Source organism: Pan paniscus, chromosome 17 (genome assembly GCF_029289425.2).
Source record: "Pan paniscus chromosome 17, NHGRI_mPanPan1-v2.0_pri, whole genome shotgun sequence".
In the NCBI taxonomy this organism is placed as follows: Eukaryota; Metazoa; Chordata; class Mammalia; order Primates; family Hominidae; genus Pan; species Pan paniscus.
Genome location: NC_073266.2, coordinates 28,180,567 through 28,200,188, shown reverse-complemented (window position 1 = coordinate 28,200,188; position 19,622 = coordinate 28,180,567).

Sequence of the window (19,622 nt, the reverse complement as noted above, 5' to 3'; positions counted from 1 at the left end):
TAGCTCTCTGGCTTTTAGAGAATCTCCATGTATTTTCCCACCTTCACATCCAGGGACTCCAAGTTTCAGTTTAAGAAATCCTGGAGTAGTTGGTGGTATTCTACCCAGTCTATGAAATAAAGTAAGCAGGCTACACGTGAAATTTCTACCCACAGAAAAGCTTTACAACAGCCTCTTTGGAAACATTCTTTGGGGAGTATGTCATTTACTAGGAAGCCAATTCTGGATAATGCCATAAAAAGGCTTACCTTAGCTCATATGCCAAATCCTTAATCAAATAACAATGTATAGCTGGAGCCTGCCAAGACTTGCTGGATAAAAGCCACCATGATTCCTCCCTAAAGGACTATAAGAAGATGGAATCCAGTGCATTCTACACAATATGAATGAATAAGAGAGTGAGGAAAGTTCCTCAGTGAATCTGCTACAAGTACCTTAGATGATAAAAAGGCTGTTTCTTCCTATTTTTATTGCAAAGAGGTCTTTGCCAATTGGCGGAGCTTGCTGCTTGAATGAACAAATGTCATTCTAACTTTGAATGCTGCTGCTTTTAAAAAAGCCCATGCACATATTCTCTGAACCAATCACAGACCAGTCATAAATGGTGTTAAACAGGCAGAGTCAGGCAACATGTCTAACTATGCCAGAGGGAAGAAAAAATGGAGAAAAATTGTACTTTCCTCATGAAAATAATATCTAAAACTCAAGATGCTAATAAAACCTAATGAAACTAAATTTCAAATTAGATTTTTCAGATTTTTCTGAATAGAAAAGGCAAAGGTTGCATAAGATTTATTATTTGATTTTTTCTTCCAATACCTCTATATTTATGAGAAAATGACCTAAATGGTTTAGCTTTCGCCTGAGTAGTTTAAATTTTTCAATATGGCTCCTTAGAATATTGGCAAGGGAGCACAGTTGACCATTTGGAAGGCCACCTGATCTAAATTCTAAGCACCTGAAGGATCATATCCAAAGGTACGAAATGATGCTGAGGTTTCTAGGGTTCTTCTGATGAGTAGGTATAGAGGCTGGAAGACCAGAATCCATCTATCTATTCACCCACCGTCCGTCTATCCATTCATCCTAACATCCAATTATTCATTTATTAATCATTAAGAGAAGGGGTTGAGGGAAGGATATCTTTGAATTGGTCTTAGAAAACTGTGTTCTATAGGAAGTTACAAGTGACTCTCTTAAGGAAATAGAACATGACATATTCATGAAAGAGATGAATTTCAAGGAATTAGGACAAAGACTCCCCAATCCAACATGACTGCTCAGCATACGATTGATTCATGTGTTGAACATTGAGTCAGAAGCTGGCTTAAAGCTGAAAATAAAAAAGGCTCATGATGTGTGAGCTGTCTGAGCATCAAAGAGAGTGGTCAAGTGTGGGTTTCCCATGAAACTGCCGTATGACCATGAAGAAGGCTTGTGGTAAGGGAAACAAGCTGAAAAAGAAGCCTTTCTCACATCTTCAACCATTGCTTCAGAAGTTGTAAAACTCGAATAATCAGGAGTTTGTCAGCTAGAAAAAAAGGGAAATTTTCAACCTAATAGATCATCCTCTTTGTCAATGTTAACATATATTGTATTTATTAATTTAAGAATAAACTCTATGCCATAATATTTGTTAAGAAACGGTGCACAGAGAAAGAAATACTAGCTGATTCAATTGAGAATTTAATACAAGTAAAATATATGTCAAACAAGGTAGATTATTCATAAGATAATTAATCATAGCCTTTCGTGTCAATAAGCGTTGACAAAAGGATTGTTAATTCACTCAACAAATATTTACTCATAGCAGGAGAACTTTTTCTGTGCTATATGGAGCACTTCATGCTACTTCACCAAGGCTGATGTCATGTGGAAAATGGCCAGTGATTTTCGTGTCCACCCTGTAGTGTGAAAAGAAACATCAAATCAGGCTAGACCAAAGAAGCCACCCACAAGGAGTCCCTGGATGTGAAGGTGAGAAAATACACAGAGATTCTCTAAAAGCCAGAGAGCTACTTATAGTAATTGAAGCAAGTATCAGCAGAAATAGAATAACAAATGAGAAGAAGCAGTAGTCCTCTACCGTCTGGTCCCTTCTCCTTCTTTCCTGTTCCGCCCAGATTTTAGAATCAACTGCAATGATGAGAGGAAGTCTAGAGGGAGCTGATCCAAAGAACTGATGTCTGTGGCAAGGCTGCAAGGCCATTGCCCTTAAGAGTTCTTTATATAAGCTTTGGTGAGGCTCACTGCTGTAAACTATGAAGATGAAATGCCAGTGGCTCAGAATGGAGTTTACTTGTCTGTCATGTGAAAGTCCCAAATGGGCTTTCCTGGTCAGTGACTAGCTCTCCTCTATGCAATTATTCAGACTTTAGCCCTTTCCCTCCTATGGCACCTGGGCTTTCAAGTTCTCCAGGCTCATCTGCATCAAGCCAGAGTGGGAAAGAGCATGAAGGAAGATGTGCAGGAAGTCTACAAGGGCCTGGCTTAGTATCACACATCACTCCCACCCACTTCCCATTGGGAAACACAGCCAAGCCACCTAGATGTGGGGACACATAGTCTAGTGTGTGCCAACGATGGAGAGGAGACATATTTTGATGAATACAGCAGGCTTTGCTACAGAATATAGCATTTCTTGAAAGCTAACCACGTGTCAAGGCCAGGTGTGGTGGCTCACACCTGTAATCCCAGCACTCTGGGAGGCTGAGGTGGGCAGATCACTTGAGGACAGGAGTTTGAGACCATCCTGGCCAACATAGCACAACTCCATCTCTACCAAAATACAAAACTTAGCTGGGTGTGGTGGTGCACACCTGTAATCCCAGCGACTCAGGAGGCTGAGGCAGGAGAATCACTTGAGCCCCAGAGGTGGAGGTTGCAGTGAGTCGAGATGTCACCACTGCACTCTAGCCTGGGCAACAGAGTGAGACTTTGTCTCAAAAAACAAACAAACAAAAAAACAAAATATGTGCCAAGCACTGTTCTTGACATGGCAGGTTTGATTATTGCATTTCACAGAGAGCTAAGTCACTTGTTCCAGCTTCACAGCTGAAGAGTGGCAGAACTGAGTTAGAACAGGGCAGTGTGGTTTCAGATGGACCCTCTTCACCACCATATAGGAGGCTGTGTTCTACACTCTAACCACATCAGAAATTTAGTAGGGATTTTTGCACATTGATTTTGTATCCTGAGACTTTGCTGAAGTTGCTTATCAGCTTAAGGAGTTTTGGGGCTGAGATGATGGGGATTTCTAAATATACAATCATGTCATCTGCAAAGAGAGATAATTTGACTTCCTCTCTTCTTATTTGAATACCCTTTATTTCTTTCTCTTGCCTAATTGCCCCGGCCAGAACTTCCAATACTATGTTGAATAGGAGTGGTGACAGAGGGCGTCCTTGACTTGTGCCGGTTTTGAAATGGAATGCTTCCAGCTTTTGCCCATTCAGTATGATATTGGCTGTGGGTTTGTCATAAATATCTCTTATTATTTTGAGATATGTTCTATCAATACCTAGTTTATTGTTTTTAGCATGAATAGGTGTTGAATTTTATCAAGGCCTTTTCTGCTTCCATTGAGATGATCATGTGGTTTTTGGCATTGATTCTGTTTATGTGATGGATTATGATTATTGATTTGCATATGTTGAACCAGCCTTGCATCCCAGGGATGAAGCCAACTTGATCGTGGTTGATAAGCTTTTTGATGTGCTGCTGGATTCAGTTTGCCAGTATTTTTTATTGAGGATTTTCACGTCGATGTTCATCAGGGATATTGGACTGCAATTTTTTCTGTGTATGTGTCTCTGCCAGGTTTCAGTATCAGGATGATGCTGGCCTCATACAATGAGTTAGGGAGGAGTCCCTCTTTTTCTATTGTTTGGAATAGTTTCGGAAGGAATGGTACCAGCTCCTCTTGGTATCTCTAATAGAATTCAGCTGTGGATCTGTCTGGTCTTCGGCTTTTTTTGGTTGGTAGGCTGTTAGTTACTACCTCAATTTCAGAACTTGTTATTGGTCTATTCAGGGATTCGACTTCTCCCTGGTTTAGTCTTGGGATGGTGTATATCCATCTCTTCTAGATTTTCTAGTTTGTGTAGAGGTGTTTATAGTATTCTCTGAATACTATAGTAGTTTGCATTTCTGTGGCATCAGTGGTAATATCCCTTTATCATTTTTTATTGTGTCTATTTGATTCTTCTCTCTTTTCTTCTTTATTGTCTGGCTAGCAGCCTATCTGTTTTGTTAATCTTTTCCAGAAAACCAGCTCCTGGATTCATTGATTTTTTAAAGGGTTTTTTATGTCTTTATCTCCTTCAGTTCTGCTCTGACCTAAGTTATTTCTTGTCTTCTGCTAGCTTTTGAATTTATTTGCTGTTGCTTCCCTAGTTCTTTTAATTGTGATGTTAGGATGTCGATTTTAGATCTTTCCCACTTTCTGATGTGGGCACTTAGTGCTATAAATTTCTCTCTAAACTTTATCTGTGTCCCAAAGGTTCTATCATTTTGTGGCTTTGTTCTCATTGGTTTCAAATAACTTATTTATTTCTGCCTTAATTTCATTATTTACGCAGTAGACATTCAGGAGCAGGTTGTTCAGTTTCCATGTAGTTGTGTGGTTTTGAGTGAGTTTCTTAATCCTGAGTTCTAATTTGATTGCACTGTGGTCTGAGAGACTGTTATGATTTCCACTATTTTGCATTTGCTGAGGAGTGTTTTACTTCCAATTATGTGGTTGGTTTTAGAATAAGTGCAATGTGGTGCTGAGAAGAATGTATATTCTGTTGATTTGGGGTGGAGAGTTCTACAGATGTCTATTAGGTCCGCTTGGTCCAGAGGTGAGTTCAAGTCCTGAATATCCTTGTTAATTTTCTGTCTCATTGATCTGTCTAATATTGACAGTGGGGTGTTAAAGTCTCCCACTATTATTGTGTGGGAGTCTAAATCTCTTTGTAGGTCTTTAAGAACTTGCTTTATGAATCTGGGTGCTGTTGTATTGGGTGCATATATATTTAGGATAATTAGCTCTTCTTGTTGCATTGATCCCTTTATCATTATGTAATGCCTTTCTTTGTCTTTTTTTTTATCTTTGTTGGTTTAAAGTCTCTTTTATCAGAGACTAGGATTGCAACCCCTGCTTTTTGTTTGTTTTCCATTTACTTGGTAAATATAGACAAACAGCCAAATCATGCGTGAACTCCTATTCACAATTGCTACAAAGAGAATAAAATATCTACGAATACAACTTACAAGGGACGTGAAGGACCTCTTCAAGGATAACTACAAACTGCTGCTCAAGGAAATAAGAGAGGACACAAACAAATGAAAAACATTACATGCTCATGGATAGGAAGAATCGATATCATGAAAATGGCCATACTGCCCAAAGTAATTTATAGATTCAATGCTATTCCCATCAAGCTACCATTGACTTTCTTCACAGAATTAGAAAAAACTACTTTGAATTTCATATGGAACCAAAAAAGAGCCCATACAGCCCAGACAATCCTAAGCAAGAAGAACAAAGCTGGAGGCATCATGCTACCTGACTTCAAACTATATTATAAGGCTACAGTAACGAAAACAGCATGGTACTGGCACCAAAACAGATACATAGACCAATGGAACAGAAAAGAGGCCTCAGAAGTAACACCACACATCTACAACCATCTGATCTTGGACAAACTTGACAGAAACAAGCAATGGGTAAAGGATTCCCTATTTAATAAATGATGTTGGGAAAACTGACTAGCCGTATGCATAAAACTGAAACTGGACCCCTTCCTTACACCTTATACACAAATTAACTCACGATGGATTAAAGACTTAACATAAGACCTAAAACCATAAAAACCCTAGAAGAAAACCTGGGCAATACAATTCAGGACATAGGCAAAGACTTCATGACTAAAACACCAAAAGCAATTGCAACGAAAGCCAAAATTGACAAATGGGATCTAATTAAACAAAAGAGCTTCTGCACAGCAAAACAAATGATCATCAGAGTGAACAGGCAACCTACAGAATGGGAGAAAATTTTTGCAATCTATCCAGCTGACAAAGAGCTAATATCCAGAATCTACAAGGAACTTAAACAAATTTACAAGAAAAAAACAACCTCATCAAAAAGTGGGTAAAGGATATGAACAGACACTTCTCAAAAGAAAACACTTATGCAGCCAACAAACATATGAATAAAAGCTCATCATCACTGGTCATTAGAGAAATGCAAATCAAAACTGCAATGAGATACCATCTCACGCCAGTTAGAATGGCGATCATTAAAAAGTCAGGAAACAACAGATGCTGGAGAGGATGTGGAGAAATAGGAACGCTTTCGTGGGAGTGTAAATTAGTTCAACCAATGTGGAAGACAGTGTGGCGATTCCTCAAGGATCTAGAACTAGAAATACCATTTGACCCAGCAATTCCATTACTGGGTGGTATATACCCAAAGGATTATAAATCATTCTACTATAAAGACACATGCACATGTATGTTTACTGCAGCACTGTTTACAATAGCAAAGACGTGGAACCAACCCAAATGCCCATAAATGATAGACTGGATAAAGAAAATGTGGCACATATACACCATGGAATACTATGCAGCCATAAAAAAGAATGAGTTTGTGTCCTTTGTAGGGACATGGATGAAGCTGGAAACCATAATTCTCAGCAAACTAACACAGGAACAGAAAACCAAGCACCGCATGTTCTCACTCAAAAGTGGGAGTTGAACAATGAGAACACATGGACACAGGGAGGGGAACATCACCCACCGGGGCCTGTTGAGGGGTTGGGGAAAAGGCAAGGGATAGCATTAGGAGAAATACCTAATGCATGCAAGGCTTAAAACCTGAGGCAGGCAGATTATGAGGTCAGGAGATTGAGACCATCCTGGCTAACACAGTGAAACCCCGTCTCTACTAAAAATACAAAAAATTAGCCAGGCATGGTGGCAAGCACCTGTAATCCCAGCTACTCAGGAGGTTAAGGCAGGAGAATCACTTGGACCCGGGAGGCAGAGGTTGCAGTGAGCTGAGATCGTGCCACTGCACTCCAGTCTGGGTAACAGAGTGAGACTCCATCTCAAAAACAAAAACAAAAACATAAAAACCTACATGATGGGTTGATGGGTGCAGCAAACCACCATGGCACATGTATACCTATGCAACAAACCACACATTCTGCACATGTATCCCAGAATTTTAAAATATAATAAAAAAAAAGAAGAAAAAAACTACCAGGAATATTTACTAAGAATAGTACCTGACACATAGTAAGCACTCAATAAATATTTGCTATTAAATGAAAAAAAAAACAATATTCTGTCAAAAAAAAAAAGAAATTTAGTAGGGAACTGTTCTCAGTACAGCATGCTACCTCTCTCCCCCAAAGAGCTGGAAATGCTGACATAGCTGCTAGAGTCAGTATTGGGTAGTTGAGGGGGTAATCATGTCTTAGGTGAGGTTGAGGTCCTTCCCAAATTATCAAGCTGTGTTAAGCGATACATGATTTAGAAAGAACTGCTGATGAGAAATAAAACCTTGTCTTTAAAAATCTCTAGTGAAGGCAACATGAGAGCCTTCTTTGCTGATATCTTTGTCCATAACCAGTCAAATTAGGAATTTCCTCTTTCTAGCTCATGCTTCGTTACAGCATAAACTCTAGTTCCCTCTCCACTAAAAGTGGAAAACAGATGGTTTCCTTCCAACTTATTAGGCATCATATAAGGTTCACTTTTATTACGTTTCTCTCTTTTCACCCCTCCAGACTATGACTATTTCAGTTCTTGCGTCATCTTTCCTCATAGGGTCTCTAGTCTAGAGCTGTAAGCATTTTGAGGATGGTCTTAGAGTTCATCTCCAGTATTGCCGGAGGAGCTGGGATTAGACACAGAGCAGTGACCTAAGACCAGGAGGGCTAGATTCCAGGGCTGCCTCTGACTCTAATCGTGTGACCTTGGACTAGTGACCGAAACTTGTGAACTGGAGTTTCCTTATCTGAAGGAGAAATGAATGAGACAATTGATTTCTAAATTTCTTTGATTCTTAAACTTCTTATGAATCTTAATACTTCTACTCCATTAAAAAAAAAAACTCTTGGCTTACAGCATACTATTTTACAAAGATTTTTTCTCTTTTCAAGTTCTGAAGGACTATTCATGACTGTTTTGTACTTTTTGGGTACCAGAATCTTGACTGTAATCATCAAAACAGACTCATCCAGTGTAAAAATCTGTATTTGATCAGTGTGTGTGTGTGGTGGGGAGTGCCTCAGGGTCTTTTTAAAAAAAAAATTTAGGAGAAATGGTTAATATAATCACATGATTCAAAAGTCAAATATAAAAAGGTATAGATTGAGAAGCCTGATAACCACTCATCTTTTCTTCTACCCTGTTCTCTATCTCCCCATCACTTCTTCCCTATAGGTAACTACTTCTATTTGCTCCTTGAATATTAGTCCAGTGTTTCTTGATGTAAATATGAGCAGATATATTCTGTCTGCACCTTTCCTTTTCTGCTTGTCTTTGACACCTTTCCACATCCATATTTAAACTGTGTCCTCATTGTTCCTTAACAGCTGCCTAGCATTTCATTACGTAGGAGTGTCATAATTTACTAAACCCATCTTCTATAGATGGGTACTTGGGTTGTTTCCAATCTTTTGTTATTACAAAGTGAATCACTTTGTAAATATGACATTCTGTATGTGTGCAGTTACTTCTGTAGGATCAATTCCCAGAAGTAGAATTACCGTGTCAAAGAGTCAGTGAAATTATACTAGATATGCCAAGTTGCCCTGGAAGGTATTTTGTCATTCCGACATTTCCACCCTCATCTATGAGAATGCTTGTTTTCCCATACCCTCCCCAGAGTCGATTGTCAAATCTTTGGGTTTTGCCAATCTAGTAAGTGAGGAATCTGGTAGGTAACTCTAGTTACTCTGGATTTTATTTTCTCTTATTAAGAATGAGGAAGTCAGGGCCCTTTGAAGACAGCAGAAGGATTTGTTAAGAATGGATAAGTCCACACCACAGCCAGAATTCTCTTTGTTTTAGTACATGTGCTCAAACCTGGAGGTTCCCAACCTAGCTGCACATTGGATTCACCTAGGGAGTGTGTAACAAATATGAGAGCCTCTAGGATACAGGTTCCGCTCAGTGTCTCTCAAACTGAGGCACTCAGATACACATCTGTTTGTTGATTTGTCTTTTTCTAGCTGTCTTTTCCTTATGCCACCTGGGAGCAGCTTTCATCTTTCCTTTTCCCTAGCCATGGGGAGATGTTTAAAGTCTTTTTCACTTAGCAAGCATTGCTTCTTGCTTGGAAATGAAGCTGCACACACAGATGCTCTGTTGTGTGGCACGTAATGACAAGTCCCTCACAGCATCATTAAATACCTGCTTTGGTGGATTGGCCGTTCAGCCCTTCCTGCCTAGCATGTGCAGGTCCCCATGGCCTATAGTGTAGCAGAATCTGAAGGCTCATGCTCACTCTGTTCCTCTTTTGCTCTCCTTAAACATTTTCAGCTTTGCTAGTGTGTAACTGCTCTGGGTTTTCAGGGACTAAAGTTATTCCAAATGCCAAAAATTTATATTAATAGCATGTGTATATTCAAATACATATGTATTTATATATATATTCCTAGCAATAAAATTGTGAAACTTCCCCTTCACCAATGTCAGAAGCATGTTCTGTAACTGAGAACCATCACTGAAGAATTCAGCAAAGTGACAAAACCTTGGCTGCATCTCTCTCACATCTGTCTAAAACTATGGTGGATAGAAGAGCTAAGATTCTGTTTCTTGGATGCCAAGAAAACTTTAAGATTTGATTCAAGTGGTACACAGGGTGTAAGTGGTAAAATGTGCTTGCACTTCTTTCCTATACCCCATAGAAAAAGCCATTCACCTCTTTCTTCTTCAAGCAGGGGAAGTGAATGGGCCTCAGCATGGGGGAGGATCTTGTGGGAGAACAAGACAGAAAGGGGCATGCTATATCTCTCAGAGTGGGAAAGATCTGCCCTTAGTGTCAACTACCTATCCCAGGGGCTTCCCTTGATTCCCTAAGTCAGCTGCTGAACTGCCTGGAGTATTAATAGGTATAAGTGGGTGGAGAAGCAGAAGCCCCATGACCCCATGACAACAACACCCACTTCCTGCTCCACAGAGTTTACAGTGATTACATCATAACTGCAGGAACCTGGTTTCATCCACCTTCAGCCACTCAGATAAAGAATGCTCTTGGAAGGCAAGAAGCAGTGACAATCTGTTCACTTGGTAAAATCCTCTGAAGAGATCTGGGTCAAGTAAGCCAGGAATGGTGAGGTTTATCAAATGAACTTGAGGGGAGTAAATGAGAACCGTATTTGCAAATTACTGATCACTTTCCACTCTCTTTCTATTTCATAAATGACTCCAATGTTTTGTTTCTGACCACTTCTACGATGTGGAAGGGTGAAGTGAAGGCCATTAAAATGAGCAAAACTCTCACAGTTACTATCTCCAAGGGTGCAGATTTCACTCCTGTAAGCATAGTAATGTCCTCATTGCAATGAAGAGAATAGCTCTTTCCCTCTCCTCTTATTCTCACCCAAGAGGAATTGTGCTCTCTTTCATGGATGATGCCCAGGGAAGTAAAGTAAGTGTGCGGACAGACTCAGAAACCCAGAGCTCAGGGACATGCGCCATGCTGTAATTGGGCAATGCAGCTGTTGAGGCCGCAGAGAACCACCGTACCCAAAATATAGCTCTGAGCCTGGCGTTCTCAGTAGGGCTATTTTCCTTTTGACCAAATACAGCCAGAAATGACGACCACAAATTTCAGTTGGCTGTGCTGTGAATTCAGAAGTTTCTTTAAGAAGTTTCTTTAAGGGAGTATGTGGAGTTGTATCTGGGAGTGATATTGAAAACAAGGGAATTTTTGAAATCAGCATTTTTGAAGCGATGGGACGTGATTTGCTTTTCACCACTCAAGGCCTTCAAAAGATGTTCGAAGAAAGACCCAATATATCTCCTTGGCGTGGAGGTTAATTTTTATTCTTTGTGAAGTTTCTGGGGGAAAAAACACCATAAAAAGCTAGCTGTTTAGCATCACAAATTCAAAATGGTTATAGACACCAGATTTAAAATTTTTTACCTGATTGTTTGGGCACCCACAATGCCCAAGCCAAACATTTGTCTGGTTTTCTTTTGGGGGTAGCTGAAGAAATTGAGGTTTTTTCCCTTTTTGGCCTCTTCTTGACCTCCCCCTTCCCCGCTTAGTGCTACTTATAAGATGGCAAACCTTTCATTCCGTGTAATTGCTTAGCAGCGCCAGACACTACTGTTTCCCACAGTGTGTCTCCCCTGTCTCTGTGATTATGAGACAAAAAAGCGGGCGGCAGTGCTCAGGAAAGAGCTGGAAAATTAGGATCCCGAGAAGTGGCTGCCCAGCAACCTGAAGGTCTTGGAAGGCGCCAGATCCATTTCCTGCCTGAGCGTTTCCCTTTGCCCAGTCCCCAGAAAGAAACCCCATCTGTGCAGCTTTCTGCATCTCATTCCAATCCACGAAGGTTCTCATTACATTTTCAACATGAAACCTCAGCATTCAAACCTAATCATTTTAGGATGAAAATGAAAAGATAGCAAGGCCCCAGTCAACTGGAGCGATCGGGGGCCCAGAGTTCCTAACGGAGCCATCTGCCTACCCTCTTCCCTCAGCAGTGAGGAATGGCCCCGAGGCTGGTTTAGACTCACACCCTGCCTCTCCTGTCTTCCAGTCCCTGCTCACACCACCCTCTGTGGGGTCCTGCCTGGAGAGCCCCCTCTTTTTTGTCAGCAGTCCTGATGGGAAACACAGGGGTTTAGAATCTTCAACAGGAAGCTGACTGAGTCCTAGTCTCTTGGGATTTTTCCGAGAAAAGAACACAGGGAAGATGGCATTCTAACACGGCTCCAGGGCTCTGGCCGCCAAAGAAGTTTGTTCAGGGCTTATATTAACAGGAATTTCATAGAACTAGGACACCAATAGGTTTTTAAATAAAATGTCTTTCTAGAGAGGGTTGGCCATAATGTGGGGAGACATGCCCTGAGCTTTTTCTGAGAGAAGCCCCCTCTAGACCCAGCCCAGTGGAATCCCAGCTGAAGTCTCCTGCAGAGGCAAAGGCCAGCTTCAGCTCAGCACAGTGTGCTCGGGAGTTGAACAGTGGTCAAGCAGGTGTTACTTGGTCTAGAATTATCACGACCCTTGCTATTTGCATCATAGTGCACGCTCAACCTCATTTGCTTTTAGTCATTAGAAACCTTATTTCCCAAGGCATCAATTAGTGGAAAAGAGGGGCAGATTTCAGACATGGGAGCTGCAGGAGGTAACTGATCAGCCTGGTCTGCCTGGCCAGGGTACCAGGAAACTCAAGGGTAACCTTGCAAAGGCAGTGGAGGAACGGGAGAAAGGTGGGTTAAGGGAAGCTTCCCCGCTGCTCCCAGGAGGCTGCCAGGGCCACCAGAAGTGGGAGTGCACCCCAACCTCAGAAAAGCAGAGCAGAGAGACCACCCTGCCATGCCAGCCCTGCGAGGGACCTGGCCATGGGGGAGGAAAAATTCACTCTCAACAGAGGGTGAGAACATGAGAGCCTATAAGTTGTTTCATGACATTTGCAGACTTGATTTGAACATCGTTTTGAGAATGGAAAGTTTTAAAATCATAGCGAAAAGAAGAATGGCTGTTCCCAAATCCTCCTTATCAGTGTCTGCTAAGCCACCGTGAGCAGATCTGCTCCTGCCCTCAGATCTGGACGTGGTCATGGTCATGGAGGACTCCTTGATCTGTTTCATCATTCCCACCAGAATCAGCCTGCGGGCTGTGAAAGGGCCTTCTCCAGGGGCTCCTCCAAGGAGAGGGAGCCCAGAAGGAAGCCCAAGTTGGAAGCAGCCATGGGGATAAGCAGGAGCACCATTTATCTATCAGATCCCACCAGCTGTGAGTCTGGCTGAGCCGGGAGACCCTGACAGTCCCCCGCAAGAACATGGTGGCTGTGAGGAGTGGGCTGAATGTCTATATTCTCCTCATGCTAAGGGTTTTCAAACTGTAGATCACGAACCGTTTGTGGTTCATTGAGCGTGTGGTGATGAGCATTTACATAAGTGAATAAATAGAACAGAAAATAACCAAGTGGCTTTTCTGTAGTGAGGCTAGTGTTATTTCATAAAAACTTTATTTCAGTTGTGTGTTTGAATGTACTATGTATCTTAATCCATGACATAAAATGTAGTTCTTACTTTAGGCCAAGATCAGACAGGATTGAAATGGCCCTGTATTGCTAATGGGTTCCCCAGTGAATGTGGCTGAACAACCTTCATCCTGTATGAACCATGAGTGCCGAATTTAGAAAATATCAGACAATGATATGCTAAGTTGTACAACAACCTTTTTGAACAAATGAAGGGAGAAAGATGACAACAGCCAGAACTTTGCTATTAGTGAAAACAGAAGAGTTTAAAAATTCAGAGCAGAGGAGATGTACTGGTGTCGTCCCACAGCTCCACCAATGGTGTGGGGGAGCAGGTGTTCTCTCTCTGTTTACTTGAGGCCAGTATCAGTACTATTGTTCTATTGCTGGTCCTCTTGACAGTCTGCTTCCCAACCTTTCCAACCTCTCAATTAATTTAATTCTATTAATTTAATTCAATTAAAGTTGAACAAAATTTTAATTCAGGTGTTTGGTCACATAAGACCAGTGGCTACCACAGTGGACAGTGTAGTACAGAACATCACCATCAGTGCAGAGAGTTCCAGTGGACACAGCTGGTCTAGAGGTTTATACAAGGGGCTCTGTTGTCCCTCCAGGAGGTAGCCTGTATCACTTCTGCCACATCCCATTGGCTGGAACCTAGTCCCTTAACCCCAACCTCACTGCTATACAAGTTGGGGTGTGTGGGAGAAGTTGGGAGAAGCCATCTTGAACACATCTCCCTGAATGCCAGAATGTCCAGACTTTCTTCAAACTGTTTCTAGCCCACACCTTTTGTTTAATGTTAGCATTTCCAACAAAATTCTGGAGTGATTTCAATCTCAGTTCCAGACATCAAGGTATAAAATTCTTTATCCTGGACTCCAATAAACTAATCAGCATAGTGTGAAAATAGTTTTGTCTCAGATGGGATTGAACCCTGCATGGGAGAGAGGAGGTGGCCCTTGGCCCCACCTTCAACCCACAATGTGCATCCTTGGCCGATCATCCCCCTTTGGCATTTCTTTTCCTAAGCCACAAACTGAGGCAATGGTTCTACTCTAGCCCATTCCTAACTCCCCTGCCAGTTGCAACCCTTCCTGTCTGTAGTCAAGTTAATTCTTTTTGTGTCTAGGAACAGTAGACTCTAGCTACTTCCTCTTTCTCTTGTGTTTTCCACTTGAGTTTGGTTTAAAATATTGGCTGACTGCTGTCTCAAGATCAAGATAAGTCTGATGGCAGGTGGTCATGTACCTCTAGTCGGCAACACCCCAAGGTGGAATGTACTACTTTGGGGGTTGAATAAATTGTTGGATTGATTTCACTGAGTTGGAATGAGGGAGGTTGTCTGTATTTATAAATTATTTAGTATTGACGAGCCATTTTTCAACCAACCACTCCACTGTCTCTAAATTTAATTAATTCCATTCAATGTAGATAAAGCTCAAGGCTCTTGGCTGCAAGATATAAAGAGATAAGAACTGAATCAGTGCTGTAGAATGTCAGGCTAGGGTCAGTGTTTGCCTCCGACATGGTGCTGGGAGAGGTTTGTTGGGTGAGTCGTAGAGTTTTGCTATCTGACATTGATCTCAAAGGATTCGTGACGACAACCGCAGAATATTTCCAACTTTCCCTTAAGAACCTATTAATAATAAGGTCCATTATGCATGAATTGATCTGAATCCACTTAAAATCTATTTATATTTTCCCCTGACATTCTTAGCATAATCTGCTCCATATGTTTACAACTTAGTGTAGTAAACAATATTTCCTCTACTTGTCACCACGACAATCTCTTTCGACTTATGCTTAGGGTTCCAAGATTTTGAGACTGGCCAGGCCCTTCTCTGACATCTTCCTCCTGAAGTCTCCCAGCCCCTTCTTTTCAGGCAGAGGCATCCACTTGTGTGAGGCCCTCCTGCTGGTGGAAGCTGCTCATTCATGGGACCCTGGGGTCGCTTGCTTCCTTGTCCCTCTCTGGGCTGTTAGACGTTCTTTTTGATGTTTGGAAGTGGAACTATCTACAATATTCTAGAAACAAGCCATGGTTTTCTTGAGACTCCCTTTTTCAAAAATTATAACATCTTTGTGCTTTTTGATTCAGATTTCCTTAACACAAGGATTCAGAGTGATATCTGGGTTATCAATAATACTCATATGAATTCTATTCAAACCAAAATAGACCTCACAGTTCACCAGAGTGGGCCCCTCATCTATCTAAATTCATAAAATAATTCCCTGAGAACCTATTGTAAATCTACTCTAAGAGGGCTTGCTACTTATAATAATCTCCTAGTTAGAGAACAAATATATATATATACACACACACAAGAAAAAAGTAGTGAGAAAAACAATAAGAAACATCTATGTAGTGACTTAATTGTGGGATAATTAGAAAACCAGCCTGTAGTCTTATGAAATTCAAATTAATTTGAAACAGGTCAGAGAAGAAAATGTTGTAAGCTTCATGAAGAAGGCAGGGCTATAGCTAGGTCTTTGAAGACAACAGTCAAATAGAAATCCACAATAAAAGAAGATTATACAAAGAACGTTTATTAGGTGCTATCTAAACTTCATTACAATACTTGGAGGTAGGAAAGATCATTTCCTTTGGTTAAGATGGGGACCTGAGACGCGGAGAGGCTGAGGATCTGGCTAAGGTCTGGTCCCACTCCACGTCTTCTGGCCGCTGCTTTCGGAGCTTGCTCTCAGAGGCCCTGGGCTGAGCACAAAGTTCGGCGTGAACCTTTGCCCGGACCTTCTTTGCACCGTGCTTCCTGAATTTCCCCGATTCACCCGGCTTCTGACATCCTGAATTGCGTTCCCAGTTACGGTATTGCTGCCCCTGTGGCCTGGGGCCTGGTCCTGCCCGCATTGTCTGGCCGTTTGCAAAATTCTCTGTCCCAGCACAGACTCCACGTGTGGCCACTACATCAGGGCTGCCAGGCCCCGCCCCACCCTGCTGACGGGACCTGACTTTGGTGTCAGGAGGGGATCTCACACCTGCTGGATTTTAAACTGTGTTTTCCCCTCCCTGCAGATCCCCTCTGAGAGAAAAGTTAGGGTATCTCTGGTGGGAGAGGAATGGCGGGTGGTCTGTGGCCGTCACTTGGCTTCCGGCACTAACCTTTAGGGACATGTTTGCTGTTCCTCATACACTTTCACAATTTAAACGATGTAGTAGATAAAAATTTCCCAGGATTGGCCGGGCGCGGTGGCTCACGCCCGTAATCCCAGCACTCTGGGAGGCCGAGGCGGGTGGATCACCTGAGGTCAGGAGCTTGAGACCAGCCTGGCCAATATGGTGAAACCCCATCTCTACTAAAAATACAAAAATTAGCCAGATGTGGTGGCGGGCGCTGTAGACCCAGCTACTCGGAAGGCTGAGGTGGGAGAATCTCTTGAACCCTGCAGGCGGAGGTTGCGGTGAGCTGAGATTCCGCCATTGCACTCCAGCCTCGGCAACAGGAGTGAAACTCCCTCTCAAAACAAAACAAAACAAAAACAAAAACAAAAACAAAAACAAAAAAAATGCCCAGGATCCATTGAAGTGGAAAAAATGCTCTATTTCTTTATTTTTTCTGAATCAAATAAAATTGGACTTAATTTTCTACTATGCAAGCTTGGGGAAAAATTCTATTTCAGCCATTGTTCAGGGCTTTCTCCCTCTCCCTCTCCCCTCCTCTCACTCCATCTTTGGATTGTACAAGGAAGGAACTCATTGTATAATTCAGTCAGTCTGTGCTCCTGCGCTCGGCAGTCTGCTCCTCGGTCCGTTTGGAGGTGGGCAGTTTTTGGGTCCCTCCAAGCTGGCCCAGTGAGATTCCCTCAAGGCCCCCTGTGGGGGTGGTTAGAGCCTCACCAATCCCACTCCCTTCTGGGCGGACACACCCCAGCTTACACAGTGGTGAGGTTGGGTTTAAGGGACTGGGTTCCAGCCAATGGGATGTGGCAGAAGTGATGAAGGCCGCCTCCTGGAAGGGCAATGAAGCCCCCTGTGTAAACCTCCAGGCCAGCTCTGTCCACCACAACTCTCTGCAATGATGAAAATGTTTTATATCTGTGCTGTCCACTGTGGTAGCCACTGGCCTCATGTGACCAAAGACTTGAATTTAAAATTTTATTTAATTTTAATCAATTTAAATTTAATTAGCCACATGTGGCTAGTGGCTACCACAGTGGGCAATACATCTCTTTACTATTAATTCTTTCCTGTTCGACAGTGTCCTTGGAAGTCGTGTGTTCTGCAAGGCATAGCTACAAGATTGAAGCAGCCTGGGGCCTTTGGTAGCCATATGGAGAAGAACTAACCAAGGAAGCTGCTTTAACAGCAGCTTGACTCTCTTTGTATTTCAGAAGTTTCGGAGTGTATCTGTAATGCAGCATAACTTGGCTTATCCTGACTACTAAAGCTCCCAAGGCCTCACAGGTACCCGTACTGCTGTCCCATCTGAGTTCCTTCCCAACCCAGTCATCCAGCCAGCTAGGGTTCCTGGACCGTGGAGCCCACACCTGCCCAGTTCTTTTTCGATTTCTTCTTTAGTCAATCCCTTCTGTCTTCAGCCTTTGAACTACCCAGACTTTATCCACATCTACCCCCTGGGACAACCTGGCCTAATTATCCTCACTGGGCCTACACCTGGGGGGATAAAAAGTCTATTTTGGTTTTTCCTCCTAGGCCCTGCCTAGCAACTTCTCTTTTTTTCAACTCTATTCTTGCCTAGTTAGTCTGCCACAGTGAAAAACAAAGCACAAAATTTCTGAATAAGTACTGTACTAAATTATTAATAAATCATCTAGCTTTAACTGCAATTGCAGAGCTCTGGGAGTGAAGATAAGGGAAAAAATTATTTTCCTTTATTCATGCCAAGTTGGCACTTTGGTCAAAGGCCTGAGATCCTGGCATGGGAAGTTCCACGGAAACAGTTTATTCAAAAGTATAACTTAGCTGGGGCAGGGAACTCAGCTCTCACCCCACATCCACCTGGGTCCAAAATCAGCATCCCATAAAATGAATGCATTCCATGGTGTGTTTAGGAAGAAGTACTTATTTTACTGAAATCTTCAGCAAATGAAAAAACAGAGATGAAAGATCCCAGCTCACACCTCTTAGTAAATTAAATTTCCCATCAAACTTTTTTTTTATTCTACTCCCTACTCCTGCTGCCCACATTTCTCTCCCCTGCCAGTGGTGTCTTTTCTCCTCTTACTTACCCCTTGTACAGCCTCTAAGAATTCCTTCTTACATCCTGAGCAACTTAGCTTTCCCCCTCAACTTGTATCCCTCATTCAGCAAAACAAAAGGTCCTGGAGTTAGTGAGACAGTCATGATGTTTCCTCACATGGGTCCCTGGTGAAGTGGGGTCAGCCACCACCCACCACCCACCACCTCCTAAAGCAGTTTAACAAAAACAAATAATACTATCAACCCTATTGTTAGAGAGGAACGTTAACAGTTTTCGGCCACAGCCTGGCCATCTGCCTTTTTCTTCCTTTCAGATTGTCTCATGTTATCATTCTGCAGGAGGGGACACCTTTCTTTGTTAGTGACTGCAGCTGAAGTCATCTACGCCCTGAGATGTTGTCCTTTGAAGGGTGCCTGCCTTTCTTGACCTGGCCTGTTTGTTCTCCCCCAGTCATAACACAGCTCCTGCCAGTTCTCTGGCCTCCGTGAACTCTCAGCTTTGACTGCAGCTGGATGGCAGGAAGCTTGTTCTGGCCAATGCTCATTGTTCCTAGAGTTTGTTACTACATTAATGGTTCAAAGCAATCATCTTCTTTTGCTCTCATTTTGGAGTCCCGTGTGTTTTCCCCATCCGCCTCTATTATCCTGAGCGCCTTATTTTTCCTCTTGATCCAAACCAAACACTGTTTATCAGTCATAGGAAGGACTTTGCAATGTTTCTGCCCACAGTGCAGCGTGATACACAGGGCTTCCTGTGTAAGCGTGGCCTCACTCCAAGACAATGGAATAAGCTTGCAGGGTAGATCAGAGAGTCCTAGACTTGAATCGCTTATACTGGGGCCACTGAGACAGATCTGTCCTTTCTCTGCCTGTGTCATTGATCCACAGAGAGGGCCTCAGATGTTAACTTCAAAAGCTAGGGGTGATCGGACCTTTCTCAGGGAGGACCCGGTTTGCATTGAGGGCGGCTCAATAAAGAACAAGAGGAGTGATTCCTGTTGAGCAGCAGAGGTTGTAGAAACGCTTGTACTTCTAAAGCTACTCTGAGCCTGATAAAACTCATGTGGTGCTGTCCCCCTGCAGCCCACTGAAGCTGGAGGTGGTTGATAGGGTCGCATGCACTCTCGCTCTTTGGAGACATCTGTAGCTGTGAGCAGACCCCTTGCCTGACTGAGGAGGCCCAAGGAGAGAGACATCCTTCCCATCGCAGGGCCTCT